This window comes from Rhipicephalus sanguineus, unplaced genomic scaffold (genome assembly GCF_013339695.2).
Source record: "Rhipicephalus sanguineus isolate Rsan-2018 unplaced genomic scaffold, BIME_Rsan_1.4 Seq782, whole genome shotgun sequence".
NCBI classification, from domain to species: domain Eukaryota; kingdom Metazoa; phylum Arthropoda; class Arachnida; order Ixodida; family Ixodidae; genus Rhipicephalus; species Rhipicephalus sanguineus.
In genome coordinates, this window is record NW_023615978.1 from 5,782 (window position 1) to 27,200 (window position 21,419).

The 21,419-nt window shown below is 46.3% G+C and overlaps 1 pseudogene; it reads right to left on the reverse strand.

Annotated features, from left to right (window-relative positions):
- Positions 1–5,291: 5,291 nt before the first annotated feature.
- The window catches only part of LOC119378326 (egalitarian protein homolog), a 51,325-nt pseudogene continuing 35,197 nt past the window's right edge, over positions 5,292–21,419 (reverse strand).

A 21,419-nucleotide genomic window follows, 5' to 3' on the forward strand; every position in this document is an offset into this window, starting at 1 on the left:
ACGCGTTGCAGCGCGTCAACGCGTGACTTTTTCACGCGGCGCCGCGCCATCTCCCTATGGAGAGGGAGGGCGCGCAGCTTAGCGTAGCCGCGCGCCCTCTCCCCCCATAGAGAGAGGGCGCGGCGCCGCGTCGAAAAGGCATGCGTCGACGCGCTGCAACGCGTACGTGTGTTCGGGCCTTAATGGTCTCATGTCCTTTCTTGTCCCGTCTTTTTAGCGCTGTTTTTCACTCGTAACAGGCAATAAAGCAAAAAAAAACATGGGTGATCCCTCCGTCATAGGAATCGGTATAACACGAAAGTGAAACGTGTTTTCGCAGAAGTAGTGCTTATTGTGTAGTGATATATGACAGCTTGTACAATGTCTATTCGTGTTTGGCAGCTATAGCACCGTTTGACGTGGATGCACCCATGTTGACAGCATGTCTCTATCGCGACGACTAACGCCCATGAATGATCATGATTAAACCGTTGTGGTAGCTGACGGTGTGAACATATATTTAGACACAGCGAATCGTGAATCCCGCGTAAGGATGATATCAACAAGCTCATAATCAACACTGGCGCCCGGTATGCACTTCTTCAAAGCGTCGTCAATTAAGGAGAGAAACTGCACGGTGTGCGCTTTCTAGTAATTGGTAGCCGACGCCTCTGCTCATGCATACACTAACACACACTGCGCTTCAGCAACACGGGAGGTAGAGGTTCGTAACCTGAGCCGCAAACGCGTTGCGTCCCGCTGGTTTCTGTCTCGCAGGCGCTGCTCTCGCTCCACCAAGACACGAGATTCGCCCGTCGAAATCGCGTCCTTTCTGCAACGCGTATTGCAGCAGTTTTGTTAGTCGGTGCTCTCGCAATTGAAGCAGTCGGCGGCAGAGAGACTCGTTCATGCACGCGGAAGCTGCACTACTCCGATGAGCCGACGCACGCTAACACGAAGCCAAAGGCATAGAACGTAACTGCGTCAAGGGTGCCTCGGCGACGCCAGCGCGGCCAGTCTACCTCTCTGGTATCGAGACGCTTTAAACATGGCCTCCGATATCGCGTGCAATCTCGGAGTAAGCGCTAGTAAGTGTCGATCGTGAAGCATTACTTCTTTTCACATCTCACAGACGGCAGCACCGCCCCGCTCCGCCCGCTGCGAAAGAGAATGTGTGAAAGATATAAGGCGCGTTCGCGCTGTGTCTAGCATCTCCCGAGTTAGCTTAGTCGGTAGCGCGTCGGGCGCTTGTCGTCGCGGCCGCAACGTCGTGGGTTCGATTCCCAGCGGGGTATCTTTTTCTTGGTTTATTTTCTTTCTCACCCGTTGGCGTCCATTTTATCAACGTCATATCCGTGACGGATGTACTTGGTGGACCCCGGCATAAAAATAAAACACTTTCGTGTTAAAAAAAACGCGTGACTCTGTGGTAGAACAATGGACCATTTGCAAAAATCTGCAAGGCGGCTTTCCTGCAAGGTTGTTTTCCAACCAAAAACTCTCAATCCCCGACTGCGTTTCTCGCTCATTCTGTTTTTGCTTCTCTACCCCCTCCCCCCCCCCTTTTTTTCTTACGAACGACGGCTGCCTTGTCCACCTAGCGAAGGCTGAGGGTTCGTACGAGGCGGCCCCACAGTAATAGTTGGGGAAAGAGGTCGTTTTGTCGTACTCGCGTGACTTCCCGTAAAAGTACAATGAGCGAGAAAACCAGTCTGCGACGGAGAGTTTTTGGTTGGAAAACAACCTTGCAGTAAAGCCGCCTTGCAGATTTTTGCAAATGGTCAATTGCCACGCAGAAGTCTTGGGTTCGATTCCCACACGAACCGAATTTTTTTATTATTTCTTTATTTGCATCTACTCGAACTTTCCCAACGCTGATTTTTCGCTCACAACCAATGACGCCGACACCGGAACTTCTGCGAAACGAGCTCTTTGAAGCTGTCGCGTTAAAATCGCCACGCTTGTTGCAAGAAGACGCTTGGTAAGCGAGAAAACGCGCAAAAGGAAAATGCGGGTGGCGACGCCACCTTCAGGTTCCCCACAATCGCTGTGACATAATAAATTTTGACGGTGTCTACTACGGCCTACGTAATTAATACCGTGTAAATACGAGGTCTTCTGAGGTGGCGAGAGACTTAGCACACCATGTTTCAGGACATTTCATTGAACTAATGTCCCCCCACCCCCCCAAAAAAAGACTAAGACCTGTGGCGTCACGCATGGAGTTCTTGGCGCGAAATTTAAAAATGAAACGTTGACCATTTTCTCTTCCATTAATAAACCTACCATGGTGAAATTAACGACAAGAGTTTTTAAGAGCATAATTTGTCAGTCCAAACTGATTCACCTTTTCCCTTCAGCCTCCCTTGAAGCATACCTCCAGAACCAAATTGTTACAACCGATAATACAGCGCCAAAACACTGTAGTAAGCGGTTTATTTCACCACAAAATACATAAGAAAGTTCACAGTGCAATGAATGCACATCATGAAGTCCAATATACAGAGGCGATGCCAGGACTTTTTTACTGGGCGGGGAGGGGGCAGGATGCTGAACTGTTTGCTCATGTGGGTGAAAAGGGGGCGTTCGGTTGGGCGGCCACTCCCCCCCCCCCCCTCCGGCACCGCCCCTGCCAATATAGTGCTAAATCTGGCACCGTTATGAGTGGGTTTAACTGTTACAGAACGGGTTCTCATATACTGTGCCTTCAAACATTCCAAGATGAAAACATGGTAGCCCCTTTAATTTTATTTTTTACAAAGTTATGCTACCGAAAGATGAAATTTCACATTGGATGCTAGATTAACGAGACCATCATGTGCATAGCTGCACTTCCGCAATTTGCAAAACACCCACATAGCAGTTGTGCGCATCAGTGTGTGATATTTGGCCCACATTGTCTGGCATTCCTTCATGCTCAGGAGAGCAACTTGTTAGCTTTGAGCGGGAATTAACTCTGAAGCCTTGCAAGGTACCTTCTAAATGTAGCAGTGGCTGCCTCATCCACTCTTGTAGCCGAGAAGTGATATAACGTCGAACCCCACAATAGCGAAATCGCCGGGGATGCGATTTCGTTCGTTCTCGCGGCAATATCGTTGTCGCAAAAACGGGAAAATACGTGCACCAATTACTCTGCCCAACCAATATTTGTTTAAAGAAGTAGCTGATATTGCTCCGCTGCTTTGAAGGAGCTTTGTGGCTCGGGCCTCGTCGTCGTCGTGGGTGCCGGGGAAATAAAGTGTGAGTGATGATAGCGCCGTTGCTGAACTCTTTGTACAAGATCAGGTCGGCGTCAGCACACAAAAAATCGTGCAGTGCAACAGCGTCGGGTATCGCTCCATTGAGATGGCGAAGCGCATCTCACGCTTCAGCTAGTGGCTCCAGGTCATCGGTGCTCGGAGAAGAAACACCCACTTCCGTGCCCGGCAAGCGTGCCAAGGCGTGCAGACAAGTTGCAAAACTGGCGTGCTTGAAGCAGTTTTGGATGACGGCGGCCAAGCATTTCCAGGTCCATAAAAGGTCCACTTCCCTGTGTCGCTTCATGTCATGCCGCAATTTTCCAACTTCTGGTTTCCCAACTAGCTCATGGGTTGAAAAAAATGTTGCGTATCACTACTTGAAACTTTCATTATTGTGGAAGTGCTTTTTAAAACCTCTTCGCTGTCGAGAGGGGGCAAATGCATTGAGATGGACCTTCGCCGGGAACGCCAGATTTCTTCGTTGCCGCGAGAATTTTGTTCTTTAGGGCTTTCGTTATTGAGGGCTTCAACTGTACAATATTGGCATACTGTCACAAGATAGATTCACACATGATGTGATGCTAGCATGTCCCTGCGCGAGTCATCTATGAAAGCTTGGTGCAAAAATAAAACTGTTTGTACCTTCAACACTTGATCAGGACACTGTCTATGGTGCCCAGAGTAGCGGCCACACTGCTATGTGTGCTGCATAAGGATGCAACAAGAAAAAAAAATTGCTGCTCTTTGAGATTAAAGATAACATTACAAGCCAGAAATACCACAAGCCATAAGCTAATGTGCTGGCTGAGCTATGTGGCTTGCTGTCACTTATGTGGCTACCATGTTCATGAAACTGATGCCAGAGTTTTCATTTCATTTAAACATGCTTACTGAGATAAAAAAATCCTTGAACACGGGTGTCGCTGGAGCCAATGCTTCGTCGAATGGTAATGTCTTCTTCAAGGCAGCAATCTTAGCCCCGAAACAAAACAGGAGAGGGAAAGCGTGAAAACGGGGATATTGCGATAAGCTGGCATTGACTGAGAAAGAGGAAGCACATCATCAACAAACAACGAAAAAAGGGGGCACTTTGCTGAATCTTGGTTGTCAAAGATAAGCACCACGTAAAAATGGCAATTTCCCAATGATGAACACAGCTAGAAATTTCTACAACTTTATGTCTCGCTGCTTTTCACTATGTATTTACCGTGTCGGATGGATTTTTTAAAATTAAATTTTAATTCAAGTGTTCAAAATTACACTTAGGAAAGAGAGGACCTTGAAGTGGTCCTCCCACCTGTAACAACACAGTTTGCACACAAGCACTGGGAGAGTCAACCGAAAGAGGAAGCACTCCAGTAAACAAAGCGAGACTAGAAAGTTTATTATATGGATTTACCATATTGCCATATAAATTTACCACATTGTCCCAAACAGTACATTGGCGAAACAGGACAGCCTGTTAATATATTAAATGGGCATCGTGTGAACACGACTAAGAAATCACCAAAAACAGTGGTGCAGCATTTTGGTGTGGCAGGTCACAACTTCGATAAGCTCGGACTTTACATCAGTCAACCTTTCGGTCCCCGAGAGACAGAATAGAGCCATACCTTATTCACAAGTTTAATACACTTCAGCCAATAGGTATAAAAGTTTCAAAAGTGGGCTCTTGAATCCATCCCATATGGCAAATACAGAAGAAAACCAGTGAGACTCGAGCCTTTTTTTCCAACAATTTCTAACCACTCGGATCATCATGAAATTATAATTTTTAGGTGGTGCTTACTTTTGACAACCGTCATTCAGCAACACACCCTTCTAGTCTCGCTTTGTTTACCGGTGTGCTTCCTCTTTCGTTTGATTTACCCAATTCGTCCTGCCAGTTCCTCTCTTTTCCTTGGGTGTACGAAGCATACACATAGTACATGCGAAGCTGAGGTAGGCAGCTGCTGCCTTGACGAAGAAAAGTCCACTGTTCAAGAGTTTTTCCTCCCTTCAAGCTGCCATCTTTCCCTCAGTCCATTTAATCATGTTTATGCCATACTGCGATAGCCAACAAGATGGCTATCAGAGCATCTAGAATTATTTTTATTTTCAAAACACAAAAACATCATCCCCGCAAGTTCACACAGAGCAGTTTACATGCCCAAATGTGCAATACACCACCTGTCATTCATACTAAGAATTAATGTAGAACCTATTTAAATGATCCAGCGTCATTGCTTTCAATGCACTGTGTGCAGCCACACTTGGTTAACTCACTGCAACAGGCTGTGCACACTTGTGAGAAAAAGGTTCCCTCAAACCAGAAAGCGTCACACAAATCCTTGAAGGTAGTGAGCGGCTATATCAAGGCACTTATACATATAGGCTCTGGACAAGCAAGCACTGCATAGAAAAACTAGTGCATAAGAAATCTCACATGGCAGGTATGTTCTTTCTTGAGTGTTTGTGGAACTCCATAGACGGGTCACACGTCACCTTGCAAAACCTGCTGTTCTATTTCGTCTGGGCTATCACTTGGTTCACCGGTGCCAGTTGAGGAAAGCCCTCCTAAATGCCATGTCACAAACAATAATGGTTCTTTGAGGCACACTACATTCACTGGTTTAGTTGTTCCCTAAGGCATGCAAAATCTCACTGGATGATTGTTTTTCCTCCGTGCTCCTGTTCTTCAAAGAACACTTTAGTTATGACAATGTCGCCTGTGGAAAGTGTTTGACAGGTCGCGTCCACACCCTCCCGTGGCATTCGGCCTTCCCCACAGCAGCAGTAGCAGCAGCCATCCCTTGAGGTGTGTCCATTGGCTGTCACTGGGCTAGGTGCCTTTGGCCCCGAACAGTCCGTTGAGTGGCTGGGTGACACTGCGGCACCTAGTGAATCACAGCTCCAGTCACCTGACCTCGGAAGGTCAGAATCGGTGGACTCAGACTCTGACTCAGTTGCATCCTCGTCTCTTCATCGTCCTCATCGCCAATACCTGGCGAGCCATCTGTTGCACCAGTCCCTGCTGCTCCCGCACCACGGTTCCGTAGGCGATCCAGTTTGCGGGCCACCTTGGGATTTCCATCAATGCGGGCACACTCCTCTTCCGTTAGGTTCACATACCTGCACAAGAAGGACCATTTCCAGGTCATCCCATTATTGCCATTCTGAGTGAGACTGACAAATGTCTGGAACTTGTCGTGCCTAGGGTGACCACCCGTCCCACAGAAATGTCCCGAATGTCAGACTTCATTATTGTTCAGCAGTGCATAGAGTGCAGCTGCATCTGCCACACTGTTTGAGGATGTGCTAGCTGCAAGCCCTCCAAGCTTCCAAAAAAGTCAGCTAGCTGCAGTTTCTTCAGTTTCCATGACATTGAAATAAGACATCAAGAAAGTAAAAGAACGGTGTTGAGCACATTGCGAATGGCCATTTACTGAGTTGCCGATGTTGATATTAATAACCTTGTTTCGTGTCGGAGCATATATACGACAGCGATGGCTAAAACAGTTTTGTTTATACACCCGTGTATTTGAATTTCAACTGGTATGATCCACCTCCCGGTCAATGCATCCCGCATTTTGGTAGCAGGAGGGTGGTCACCCTAGTCGTGCCTTGAAGACACCAATGAACCAGACAGTCTGCGAGGGAAACTAAACGGGCGATTTTAGCACACTTTACCAGTATATAGTAATTTGGCACAACACCTATAGAATTGGGTGGTCAAGCCGGGAAAGAACAAGTGTATGATACAGTCATTAGGAAGGTCGATAATTTCCATTACGTTGAGGAGGCACAGGTTTCTCATTTGTTTGGATCGAATTAGAAGCTGATGGAGGCAGAGCAGAAAATAAATCTGCCATTTTTATGATGATGCATGATTCATCCCAGCAGTCTAAACAAAATGGGCTGCTGCTGCAGTTTATAGTATTTGTGCCCAATTAAATCACAGAGATTTCAACATAACATGCATCATGCCGCAACCAAAGCGAAAGTTGCAGCATGAAAACTAGGGGTGTGCGAATATTCGAAATTTCGAATATTTTTCAAATAGTGTTTGCTATTCGATTCGATTCGCACTGAAATTTTACTATTCGAACTTCCCAAAGACAAATGCAGTCAACGTCCGGTTAAAAGTGACCCCTTCAGATTTTTAATATGCTTCACCTCATTACACTCTCGTATTGCGGCAAAGCTGCCTTTCAAGCTCCGTTACGGTCGAGAGAGAGAGAGAGAAGTAACTTTATTGGCACCCGTCAAATAGATGACAGGGTAGAGGCGTCAGCCTAAACCCACACTCATCCTCCCTAACCGTCGACCGGGATCCCTTGGGACGTGGCGGCGGTTAGGGCGAGACCGATGACTTGCCGTTGAACTTAGCCAAGAGACAAAGTCCATTTGGAAATGGTCCCTAGATTTTCAAATGCTTCACCTCATCACACTCCCGTATTGCGGCAAAGCTGCCATTCAAGCTCCGTTACGGTCGAACTTAGGCAAGAGACAGTCAACGTCCGATTGGAAGTGGTCCCTAGATTTTCAATATGCTTCACCTCCTCACACCCCCGTATTGCGGCAAAGCTGCCTTTTAAGGTCCGTTACGGTCGAACTTGGCCAAAAGACAGTCAACGTCCGTTTGGAAGTGGTCCCTAGATTTTCAATATGCTTCACCTCATCACACCCCCGTATTGCGGCAAAGCTACCTTTAGAGCTCCGCTACGGTCGCAAATGTATTAACTCAAGAAAACGCTGCTTCCAACATGGAGATGAAAGATGTGGCAGAGTTGGGGGCTCAATTAATGCTGTTTTGGACCTGAAATTTGTGCAGGAAGTCTGAAAAATCGGACGCCGAAGTTTTTTAGCATCCAAAATTTCAGATGTTCTTATATCGACGTCTACGAGGCAGATTTGGAACTCCGGACTTGAAGGGAGCACACCCTTGTCCGCCACATCAGTTGGCCTTCCACAGCAGTTGAAAGAGGAGGAGAGGCTGATGAAATGGCATCTCTGCCTATCACGTGTAAAGTGTTGTCGGCAACACTTTGGTTGCCGACATCATGTACATAACAATCATGTACATAAGAATTCGGCCTCTACATTGCCTCACTCTTGATAAGAACGACAACTATGAAATATGACCCCACCAGCGCTTCATCAACCTAGCGAAAAGAAACACTTTCATGTTGCGATCTCACAAGAACATACTTAGGGATTCTCTGCAACTTTTTCTGTAATTTCACTTCGAATTATTCGAAAAATGTTTGAGAAATAATCGAAAATTATTCGATTCGATTCGCACTCAATCTTTATTATTCGAATTCGCTTCGCACCCAAAATTTTGCTATTCGCACAGCTCTAATGAAAACCATGAGTAATGGCTGTTCTTAACCTACATTCTCCACATAGGTGCATCATTTATTATATGCAAAATATTCGTGCCACTAATTAATTCTATTTTAAAGGTCTTAGTAGCATGCTACTGAGCCACATTAATGCGACTAATATTGCAAATACAGACAACAAATAAAAAAAAAACACCATATCTGCAAAGCAACAAAGCTCTTTTTCAAAATTAGAAAGACAAGCAGAAAAATCCCGATCAAGGAATCTCTCCGCTCTTATTTACTGCTTGCCTAAAAGAAGTACTATTAAAACTACATTGGAAAGAAACAGGAATGAAGCATAATGGAGACTATCTTAGCAATTTATGGTTTGCAGATGAAGTCGCACTCTTCAGCAATGATGTGCATGTATTGCAAATTTGACTCAAGACCTTAACCAAAAAAGTGTCCAAGTAGCGTCAAAGGTAAGCATATGGTGGACATTCCCAATTCATGACAGGCAATTCCACAATTAGGGCATACTGCCATTTCTAACATATGAGCTTGGAGGAGAGTTTCCTATAAGCAATATTTCTTTTTTTTTTTCGGCGTGACAGACTTGATCGCAGGGGAGGCGGCGTGATGGTTCTTGTTAAGGATACCCCGGTTTCTTCTCCTGTTGCAATTAGTACATTTATACCTAGGTGTTAGTCAGCGCCAATCGCAGCCATGGCAGCGAGTGTTGAACACTTTTTTCTTCCTGTCAGGCACACTGGGATTCAAAAAGCACACTCTCAGTGCACATGATCTTATGGTGCTCCTTATTTGAGGGTGACTGTTGAAGTGAGCATAATTAAAGATGCTAGTCTTAATTATACTAGAGCACTAATGAGACTCGTTACAGCACAGAGGCCATACACTATTTCAGTACAGCGTAGACTCACCTGAGAAGGCGTATCTCACGATTGCTCAGCACCACCTGGCGCTGCGTATGCCGGGCCGCATCCAGGCGCCGGCGTAAATCATCCACCTCGTGGTCCAGTTTGCGCTGCTTCTTGCGCTGCTTCACCTCGTCGGGGCTGATGTGTGCCAAGGCCTGCTCCTCACACAGGGCCCACAAAAGAGGCTCAGACTCGGGTCGCAGGGCTCCCTGCAGGGCCCCATACACACCGGGCAGCAAGCAGAACACGTCGAAGGCCGCGTGGAATATCATGTCCTCACTCAGGGGACGCCGGCTCCAGAACTTTTGGTCCCTTCGGTACAAGCTCTTCACCTGCACAACAAGTGCTTTCTTCACTTTACAGGAAATCCCCAAAATATATCACCTCCCTCTAATGTACACTTTTAATCCTGAAAGACAACTTAACCCTTTCCCTAAGCTGTTTCTGGCTGTGATGCACCTCCAGTGTCAGCTTGGTTTCGGAACCAAGCTGACAGAGAAGCTTGAAAGGCAGAGAAATGGCACATTGTGACGTCAAGATGACAGAGAGGGATGGAAAGGGGATACAACCCTCGTTTGCTGCTGATAGCAGCAAGGGAGGCTGCGGAGAGCAAGCGAAAGCAGCGATCGAGTCATGTTTCGGTCTATTGGAGAGGCAACAGTGGACACCCCTGAACTTGACACGCTATCGCAGACATGCCAACAGAATACAAAAAACAAACAAACAAACAAAAAAACCACTACCGCAAACCTGTGGCAGATGGCATAACAACCGCTGTACCCGTAATCGCACGCGTTCCGCATGGTCGCTCAGCCCGAAAGAGTAGCATGTGCAGAGCGACCATGCCCCCAGCAAAGAAGGGTGGGCGCGATCGCTCCATATTCTTCAATACACGTACCAACACGGCAAGGGGCAAAAATATGTGCTTCTAGCAAGATCCGACAAATGCTCATAAAATCATGGTAAACATACCAGTTTTGCGCTTCCGTGCGAATTTTTGAACGCACAATGGAGAACACATTGGTATGTCAGTGACAGCGTAAGGAGGTCAAAGTCACATGTGCATTAGAATGTGGCAAAAACCAAAATTGGCCCTTATTCAGCCCATTGTCCCTTGAGTGGTGGTCACAGCTAGCCATGAAGGAAGGACAAGCCAACCTCCTCCAATGGCGTCCCACCCACTCTCCGGCACGGTGCCTCTACCTATTTCACGACTTGGCTTCAGGACTGTCACGTGACGGTCTGTCCTAGTGTTTTTCCTTCCTCCATGGAACAGCTCACTTGCTCAAGGAATGGTGCAATGCTGGCCCCCATGGTGGTACCATATTTCTCGTTTTCTGTGTCTCAAGAGTGCTCTGTTGCCTCTGCCAGTCTTGGTCAAGTTCGGAACTCAGAGCAATTTTCCCTAGAGGATATCTTGTTGAATGGACACAGTGACCTTGAAGATGCGACATGTTCACCATAAGGATAGCTTTGAGTGTGAAGTTATTCTATGTGTGGAAGAGAGCACGGTTGCCAGATTAGGCTATTACAGTCGAAACCACTTATAACGATCCCGCATCTAATGATCTATTGGTTAAACGACCATATTTGGGTGCATTTACGGTTTTCCAATGCTAACCATTGAAGCTGCGTCCACATATAGCGAACATTTTTCAAATCCTCCTACTTTTATAACGAACACTTCAGACACGGTCGCGGTAAAAAAAAGTTAAAACAGGCCTTCTAAAGCGTGAGAGGGGTGCGCGCTCGCGCGTGCCCTGCTCCAGTTTACTCCGACTAAGATATCCCAGATAGCCGAGCACCGCATGCAGATTTCGGACGCTGCGAGCAAGGTCACTCACTTTCCAGCCGTTTCTTCAGTGGCAGAATGGCAGTGGGGAAAAAAAAAATAAAAAATAGGAGGCAGCACGAAGCCTTGCGGTCAGCTTTCACATGGTAACCTTTCTGACGCCATTCCCTGCAGCTACGATCGCCTAGGATGAACCAAATGCCTTGGAACGCAAGAAGGCACAAATGCAAGAAGTGATAACCGCGATAACTTTCCATCGCATAAAGGTCCACTGCGTTCCTGAACTCGTCGACGCCACAATGTGCCGCAAAAGGTCGTCTGTCTTTTTGGTAACGGCAGAGACCGGTCGATTGGTGATAACGACTGCCGCGCGATTGCGGTGATGTCTTCGCGAATAAGCATCAGCCGTCGATGAATGTGCAATTATGACTTATAGCCGACAATCTTATCACAGTCATATGTAGATATCTGGTCGGCTACGCGCGTGGCGTATGCCGTACACTGTGCGGATTGACGGTGGTACAAGCGGGCCATGCTGCCGTTCGCAAGTTCACTGCCGCCGTGTCGTGCAAGACCGCTTTAAAGTGCACGTTGGTTTGTAGAAACGAAAGTAGCTCGCTGTTGTTGAGTGGTGCGGGCACCGAGAAACGTTGGTGCACTGACAGCGAGCGTAAACTGCGTGTTTGACTAGGTGACAACTTAAGTGCGCCGCAAATCGTCATGCAGGGCCAGCAGGGTCGCGAGAGCATCGCGGAGACGTAGCGTGCGCGTTGCTTGCAAAATGCTTGTTTTCGCCACGTTGAACGAACAGTCTACTCGCCGCACCCATGCACGGTCCCAAGTGAAGCAGGCAAGAAGAACGTACAAACGCGCGTATACGGCATACAGCAAGCGGCCCGGCAGTGATTCCGCGAGCCGAGTAGGCGATGCGCTGCACGCAACTAGCCAGGGATCATCGACCCCACGTGGCGATACCGCGCATCGGTGAAACGGATCAGTTCGTTGCAGAGGCGGTTAATTCACTCGTGAGCACGCAGCGGGCGTAGCTTCACGACGAGAAAAGGCTTAGCTTGTCACCGGAGGTATTGTTAGCACTTTAATAAGAGTGCACAGAAAAAAAAAAACAAAAAAACACTTGGCCGCTAAGCGCACGTTTTTAAGGGCGAGTCCAAAACAACGAACTACTGATAGTACAACGACCACTTTTCGAGACACTTTCGAGTTTGTTATAAATGGGTTCGACTGTAATAGCCAAACTGGGCCACTTTTTTGCTGGTTGGCGTCGAAAATTCCGAGTTGGCTACATGGCTATTTTTGGACGTCCAAGTGCGGAACTCCTTGTCACCAGTGACAAAACTTGGGAACGCCAGTTTATGAAAACCTGAAGCTTTCTGCTTCTACAAAGATATGTAGGCAACTGCATCTTTATACAATGTCGGCACTGGGAGGGTGGCGTAAAGTCGTGAATGGCAATTTAATACTTCATTCCAGAGCTAAGCTCTCTTCTTTGTGTTTTGCCGCAATCTGTTGCTCATTCATGCATGGTTTAGTGTGAAAAAAAATGGGGCCCACAGCTCTGCAGAACGTGTTCGATTCTAGCTGCTGCGACCGATTAAAATACGTATATAAAGACAGAAAAGTCTTGCCATAGTTTGGGACATGGCATGCTGTTGTTATTCTGTCATCCACTGGGAGGCTCTGTTGGTAGTCTGTGGTGTCACACACTCCTGCATCACTACAACAAATTTTTCGAATTAGTATTCCAGAGAAATTTCTGCTCTTACAATTCGCAGTGATGCTGTCGAGGGCTTCTGATTTGGGGCAATTTTGGAGCAGCCAAAATTTCCATTTTGGAGCACTTTGGAGCAGGTAATTTCGCATCGGGGAGCACCCTGGATCTCGTAAGCTGCCATGACCTTCGTGAGAGTTACGAGGTCCCATTTGAGGAGTTTCCAGAGTGCCAACATGCATCTCTGGTTCCGTTCACAGTGCAGTTTTGTCCTGAGCCTTTCCCTACAGTGCTCGAGGTGATGCAGTAGGCTAAGCATGTCATCAAGCCGCTGAGGCACAAAGCGTAGTGAAATCCATGTTCATCAGTCATTGCTTTGCAGTCAAATGCTCTCCTGGCGGACCAGTCCAGTATGAACTTGAAACTCTGGGCATGTTCATCTTCAGCTGCTGCACAAAGACGGCTCACTTCTCCGAGTTTTGCGTGAGGATACCAAAGACCTTGCTTACCTGGTCTCGGCGTGGATTGGCTGGTCCACCGTACAGGGTGCACAGGGTGCCCAGTGACACGTTCTTCACCTTGTGCACAGGCTTGCCCACATCCTGCTGCTGCAGTGTTGCATGTGCCGCCTGCACAGTCATGCCACATGTGCACCGAGCCCTTGACAATACAGACTTGAGCCCCTACCTGAGTGTCAAACACATTCTGTAACTTGATGCCAAACTGGAAGAACAGGGCTGCACTGTCATTCCTGCAGTCATGCATAACCTGCATACACACCAAACAAATATTTATGAAGCTGCTGATCACAGTGTTTTTGTCAGCTGGTAGAGTGCCCCAAGTGACAGAATGAAGGGCTTTGCTTTGTGAAAACATCCAGCGATACCAGATGTATTGCACACTAAACATCTTCATCAACAAAGCACAGGTCTTTGTTTGTCCACTGCATAGATGACACCACTTGACCGAACAAAATTTGAAGGTATGACAGGCTCCTTTAATCTGCCTTTTTGTTCTTGATCACATATGACTGCACACATCGAGAACAACATGACACAGAATGTAATAAACAATCATAAGCTTCAAACTTAAACTTTTGCTTATTGCTGATGAACAAGCTTAACTAGTGTTAAAATCTAACTACTGAATCACCGAACCAGTAGGGTGTAGCTGTACAAGTTCAGCGGTTGCATTTCTGAAATGTCATGCATACAAACATAGCAAAAAGAGATACAACTAACGTGACCACAACACAGGCAAAGGTCTTGCACACAGGCCTCACCAGCAAAGCAACTAAGTTAATAGCCAAAAATGTTAACCCTTTCCCTAGCATGAAAAAAAAGAAAATTGATTGTACCGAATTTCCCAGAAAACTTTTTTCACTCAATTTAGAGCTTTTTGTTCTGAATAAAACGGTACTACTACTACAATTCAACTGGGTTCCTTTATTTCACTAATTGCATAAAAAAGATAGCTCAAAGACGGTGTCATTGCATGGCAATGCAATGAAAGGTGGCAATAAAATGAAAGCCGAGCCATAAATGGCACAGCATGGACAAGTGTCGCCATCTAACATCAAGAAGCGCAACTATGACGATAGTCGTGACGTGGGTGGTTCCACATGGGACCAATTTTTCTTAATCTAGAGTATAGTCGTCATTGGTCATTTTGGCACAAAATCTCACGACAACAATACTCGTCAGCAGGAGAGAAAGGGTTACAAAAAGTTTGCAATGCTATCTAACATCTTGAATAGCCAGGGTCGAGAATATGAGAAAGCTAGAAGGGCAATCCCATGTGTTGATGAAGCGGTGCACAAACCATCATAACTGTTCGAGTTTAATGTCCCAAAACCACGACATGATTATGGGGATGCCGTAGTGGAGGGCATTGGAAATTTCGACCACCTGGGGTTCTTTAACCTTTTGAGGGTTTTCGCCGTACATGTACGGCAGAAGCTTCCTGGTACCAAAGGGTTTTCGTCGTACATGTACGGCATAGCGTTTATTTTTAAAACGCGCGCCTTTTTCGATCATTTCTCTCGCTTGGCCTGTGCTTCCACACTTCGGGAATACGTGGAATTTTTTCTTGCGCCAATGTCTCTGCGTTGTATTTTTATCTTGCTTCCCAAAACGGCGCGCCGGCTATCGCTAGCCCATCCGAGTGGTTCGCGGTGCAGCTGGTTTAAAGTGCGCGAATTTTTCGATAATTTCTCTTGCTTTGCATGTGCTGCCATGCTTCGGGAATACGTGGAATTTTTTTCATGCGCTGATGTCTCTCCGTTGTTGCTTTTCTTATGCTTCGCAAAACGGCGCACCGGCTATCGCTTGCGCAACCGAGCGCGCCCGCGGAGTGGTTGGTTTCAAACGCGCGCCTTCCTCGATCATTTCTCTTGCTTGGAATGTGCTGCCACGTTTCGAGAATACGTGGAATATATTTTTAATGCGCCGATGTCTCGCCGTTCTTCTTTTTTTTTTGCTTTCCAAAGCGGCGCGGCGGCGTTCAGTTGCGCACCGGATCGGAGCGTGCGCACGCGTTGCGGCTGGTTTTGGTTTCGTCCTTCGGGTGGTTTTCGCTTCTTGCGCCCGCAAAGCTGATGGCGGTTTGGTTTCTAATCTCTCAAAGGGTGACCGCTTGTTACTGTCTCGTTTATTGCACCCCGGAGCGCGATTACATCTGTTTCCGTGCGGCGCTGAATTACACAAACGACACCGCCGTGATTGCGTTTCCTGTTTTGGGGTCTCGGAAAAACTGACTACGTCTTGTTGGCGATAAAGCGAAGGATTACTGTAGATTTTTCACTCGTTTTGCTTTCCGGACGGCCGCACAACCATAGAGTTTTCTTCCGTGCGCTCACTGACGCAGTTCGCTTACGCTATAGAAGCGCGCGCCGGTGAGTGGAGCAGCGATTCTTCCGATGCGGACTATTCCCCAAGTGCCGAATCAGAATCTGATTAATTGGATTTCAGTTTGTCAGACGAGGATTTTTTGACTAGTTTAGACTCCGATGACGATCACGGAGCGACATCTGAAAAGCGTGCGCGGCGAGCCATGCTTCAATGACTATCACACGCTGAAAAGTGTTTAGTGTCAGAGCACGAACATTTTTAACCGGAAAAGTACTCTGGTGCACTTATTTTGTATGTCCGTGAGCTACGTTTAATACAATGCATAATACTTATTCATAAAAAACTGTTAAGCTTTCTTTTTCAGGATTTTGCTTGATTTTACTGCGAATAAACCATGTGTATGTAACAACAAAAATGATTTTCTGTCACTTTACGGTCACGAAAAAAAAAAATTTAGACAATATTTTTCCTAAATCGAATCGTCTGAAGAATTTATTTCAGCACTAAAAAAATTACACATTTTTGGACTGGATTTCACGAAAAAATTCGACCCTCATAGGGTTAACATGCACCTATAAATCTAAATACACAGGCCTCAAGAATTTTCGCCTCCACTGAAAATGCGGGATTTTCCGGTCAGCAGTCTAGCATCATAACCACTAGACCACCGTTGCAGCCTGCACAAAAGACAAGTTCATGGGCGCATAAAGAAGGCACACACATACAAGCGCTGCCTTTTGTGTGCTGCTGCTTTATCAACATCATGGCTCACCATATATTAACCTCTTTGCTACCTGCATCCATGTTTGTGGACATGACTTCTGAAGCAACTGCTCAGTGTGGTTGAAAATTCATGTCTTTGTTGCCCCGAGTGTTCTTTAGCTAGACTCCAAGAGTGAGCAGCAGAATTCAACGTTAGCAGCTGGTGTGCAAACAAAACAAAATGGCAATGGGCAGATCATGCAGCCTAGGCCTAGCTGCTTAAAGTGTTGCAATTAATATATATATTTCTTTCATATAATGCACTGTAAACAAAAGTTACACTATTCGTGTTTGGGCATCGTTTGAAAAATATCTGATGCACTGAAAGCCAGGTTCATCAGCCATATTTATGGTCATATTTGCAACTAAAGTCCCCGTCTGTGGACACCCTTCGAAAATGAATTTTTTGTCACAATGTTTCTTCTTTTCCACTTCTGGAATCACGTGAAATAAAGTTTGCAAACTGCGTCTCTTTTTTTTCGCCTACATGTTTGTTTGGTAGCAGGGAGGTGGAGCAAGTCCGTTGCACTGAAGTTGGCAAAATAGCCCTGCGACTACAAACAAGTCGATGAAACAACTTGTTGTCAGTACATTGGCAGTATACGCAAGCTTAAAGCTAGAAGGTAAAAAGGGAGAGGCATAGCTTTTGGCAGCCAGGAACAGCCTTCTCCCATTTCAGCACTAAACTGAAACAGCATTTCTCGTTGTTCTCTTCTCTATGTCCCTGTTTTGTACTGCGGGGCCCCCTTTATGGCCTTTAAGATGAAACAGCATGTCTGGCACACAGAGACTTTCCTCTGCACATCCTCGCTCAGATTAACCAGCCAGCCTCGACACAGATGTCACGTCACCTTGGTGATGTGCTCAGCCTCCAGGATGTCCCGCAAATGTCCTTCGGTGAACAGCTGAGGTGCCGACTGCACGTCAAAGAGGAACACCTCGGCTGCAGGGGTAGCCAGCTGCACAAGGGTCAGTGGACCCTGCGGACCCAGGTTGACACCCTCAGTGTCCAGGGCAACCAGCTGGTGCTGGCTGCTCAGCCGCAAAACCAGTGCCTCGCATTCCTTCACCTGCCATGGAGAACAAGGGGAATAGTGTGGCACATGCTACTGCACCCAGGTGAAAGACTCCAAACGATGGAGCATCCAATCCATCATCGCCCTCTTCTGCACCCTCTCGAGGCTAGATAAGTGAAACTGACTACGTTTACACGGACTACTCTCGTTTTTCTTTTTCCCCAGATTGTGCCACCAATATGAAACGGCAATAGTTAATAGGAGAATCAATTAGTCCTGCTGTGAGTGAGAGAAGCCGAGCTAGTTCATCATAAAAGAAGGTAACACCAAACACAAGAGAAGAGAACGAGACAACTATCAACTCAAAGGGCGCATTGCAGAAGAGAAGAAGTAGACACCAAAGACTCATCTGCGCATATGCAAGTAAGATAGCGCTACCTGTCAATCCAGCACACGTGGGAGTCTGCACAAGAGATACCCGTTTAAGCACATCATTTCTTCTTGATGCAAGATACTCTGCTAACGTCATCCATTGACATCACTTCATCGATAGCATACTTACCGGTAAACAACAAAGGTAAACAGCGCTCTTTACCTTTGTTGTCTCGTCCCTTCCTAATCGTTCTTGCGCTGTTAACATTTTGAAAAGAAATACTTACCGGGTTTAGACCATGGCACTTGCATTTCACTATAACAATAACACGACCCTCTCAACGTAAAAGCTCTAAATTAGAGCTGTGCGAATAGCAAATTTTGGGTGCGAAGCGAATTCGAATAATAAAATTGAGTGCGAATCGAATCGAATAATTTTCAAATGATTCTAGAATATTTGTCAAACATTTTTCAAATACTTCGAAGTGAAATTACAGAAAAAAGTTGCAGAGAATCCGTATATGTTCTTATGAGATAGCAACATAAAAGTGTTTCTTTGGCTAGGTGGATGAAGCGCTGGCGGGGTGGTGTTTCATAGTTCTCTTATCAAGAATGAGGCAATGTAGAGGCCGAATTGTATTTATGTACATGATTTGGTGCAACCAAAGTGTTGCCGACAACACTTTACACGTGATAGGCAAAGATGCCATTTCCTCAGCCTCTCCTCCTGTCAACTTCTCTGTGGAAGCCCAACTGATGTGGCGGACAAGGGTGTGCTCCCTTGTCCCCCTCAGTCCCTGTCTTCTCGCGCTGTTTTTCATTTCACATGCTATACCTAGCAACCACTTTCTGTGTCAGCACAGCCAAGGCTACAAAACCGAAGCGCACACGTGTTTTACTATGCTTCTGCATGTAGTTCGTGAATGCTAACTTTTGTAGACTATTTAGTAGGGTGGGCGAATATTCGGGTGTTTCGAATATTCGAACGAATATTACAGTATTCGAATTCGCTTCGATACGAATTTATATTATTCGAAATTTCGAAGTATTCGAAATGAACGAATATATGTATGTTTGACCGCACATAACCCCCTGTAAAGGTGGTTTCGCTGCAGCGTCAGGTTGCTGTACCGTGAAACCACCTTTACAGGAGAAATCTGTACTGCCGCGAAGCCACACTTCAAGGTTAAGTGTACATTTTTTTTTTAAGTTTAAATCATGTTATATGGGCTTATATGCGCTAAGTATAGTAATTTTTAAATTGTAACATATTGTACCACTTATAACTTGCACCCTACTGCTATTCAAATCTTGATACTATTCAAGGTTGCTTCCACTTCATTTCAAACCAAAAAAGTGACATTCACTCATACCTAGTTCCAATTCTTAAAAATATGTGCAAGGGTCATGACAAAAACACTCATTTTTCGTAATAATATGCACTATATACTATTCGAACTATTCGATTCGAAATTATTCGACCAAATTACTATTCGCTTCGGATTCGCTTCGAACCTCAAATTTGCTATTCGCCCATCCCTACTATTTAGCATCAAAGAAAACGTAAAAAGTAAAGAAATACGTATTATGGTAGAGATTTCTTGCACTATAATTGCGAAAGCGGTTTGATTGCAGTGCGATTGCTGTGATTGTGATTGCAGTGCTTTGAAGTGTTGTCAAGCGCACAGCTGAAGCGGGAAAACCTCCCCATTTGATCATAATGAAAGTACAGGTGGCATTCTAAAATTCTGCTTTCAGTGTGTCTGTGCTCCCAAAGCAGATGCCGCCCCCGCCGATCCTGCCTAGCACGCCACGCCGACAGTGACGCATGCTTTCCTAGTGGTGGGCCTCGCGCTAAAACAAAAATCAAACGCGCCTCCAGAGAAGTAGCTGAAACTTTGCTGCAAGTTAATACCATTTGCGATGCGTACTGCTAATAGGCCAGCATGGTGATGCATGGCTGCGCTTGCCACACCGAAACACTGCTGCAGCACATCGGCACAGTACTATGATGGCAGTGCAAAAAAGGGAACCATATATACATGTATTGAGTTCGCTCCAAGAAAGGTGTCTGCATTGATGGCATAGTGGTCAGGGCACCCAGCTTCCATGCTCAAAAATGGTGGAGACCTGGCTTTGATTTCCTAGTCAAGTAACACAACCAAAGTTCTTCTCTGGATACCTTTCTAACCTGCCAGCTTTCTTTTTATTGATGCCAGATCTATGATGGAAATGACATTAGTCAATACTTGGCAGACCCTGGCATAAAATATTTTCGTACTAAAAAAAAAAAAGACAGCCGCTAATGCGTGCAAAACATGGTCATGATGCAGCATTTCAGTCTTCGGTCAGCTGTCTGACTAAGGACTGAAATGTTGAAATGCTAGCTGTCTAGCCCTGTCAACTATGCTGCACAATTTATTAGTTGTTAACTGGCATCAAGTAAATGTGCTGATGCCCACACTTGCGTTCCCGCGCTCGCATGTGCTTGGCACGTCTTCCGCGACAGCACCTCTTCATACCTGGGCGGTAGCGTATGCTCGTATCAAACATCGCTGGGTGAAAATCGGTTCGCAACAACCGTACTCCATTACACTGCAGGCCAATAGGCGTTGGCCGGGACCAATGAAAAATTCATATCACCCCGAAATTCGTATGAGCTGTGATCGTATCACCGAGGTTTCACTGTATTAGATTCTGCTGGTGAGCTCATCGTATGCAAAAGCAGGTTAATAAATGTACACATAGTTCTTGCCCGACAGTGTGAACTGTCTCCATGTGTTCCGAGAGAGCGGCGACATCTCCAGACTCCACACTGGCACCCAAAGTGGGGCTCTTGGAGCATCGGACGACAGTTTTCACAGTTCGTGGCAACCTTTGTGTGAGCTGGGTTAGAGTAGGCCTGAGGGGGGGGGGATTTTCATTGCTAGTGTTGGCGGCGTGCTTTCTTGAGAGCGAGGAGATCAGTTGGTGTGGCGTGCTTGCACATGTTATTTTTTCTGTTCGCAAGTGCTTGAATACTTTTTCAGAACGTTGACTTGTCGAAACAAAAGTCACGTGGTCTGCATCCTGGCAGAGCGAGGCATAGAGCACGTATTTGTAGGCAAGCCCAAAGCAAGTGAGTACAGAAGCCTCGTAGGTGGTCTGAGTTTTCTGTAAATAGTTTCTTCTGCCTCCTTGACTCTGGAAGTCGCGGCTTGTGTAGCCGGGTGGCCAGGGGCCACGGCTGTCGTTGCTACTGGTATCGCAGCTCGATGCCAATCGCTCGTTAAGCTGCTGTGTGCGCTGCGAGTGGCATAGGGCCTCCTCACATAGGGGACGTCTCTTCGTGGCTGCCTCTTCTGAGCCTATGCAGGGGGCTGTTTGGATGCAGGTTGTTGTTGAGCGACCTGTTAGGCCTAAGGTTCTGCAGAGCTGCCTGTCGCACGTGGGAC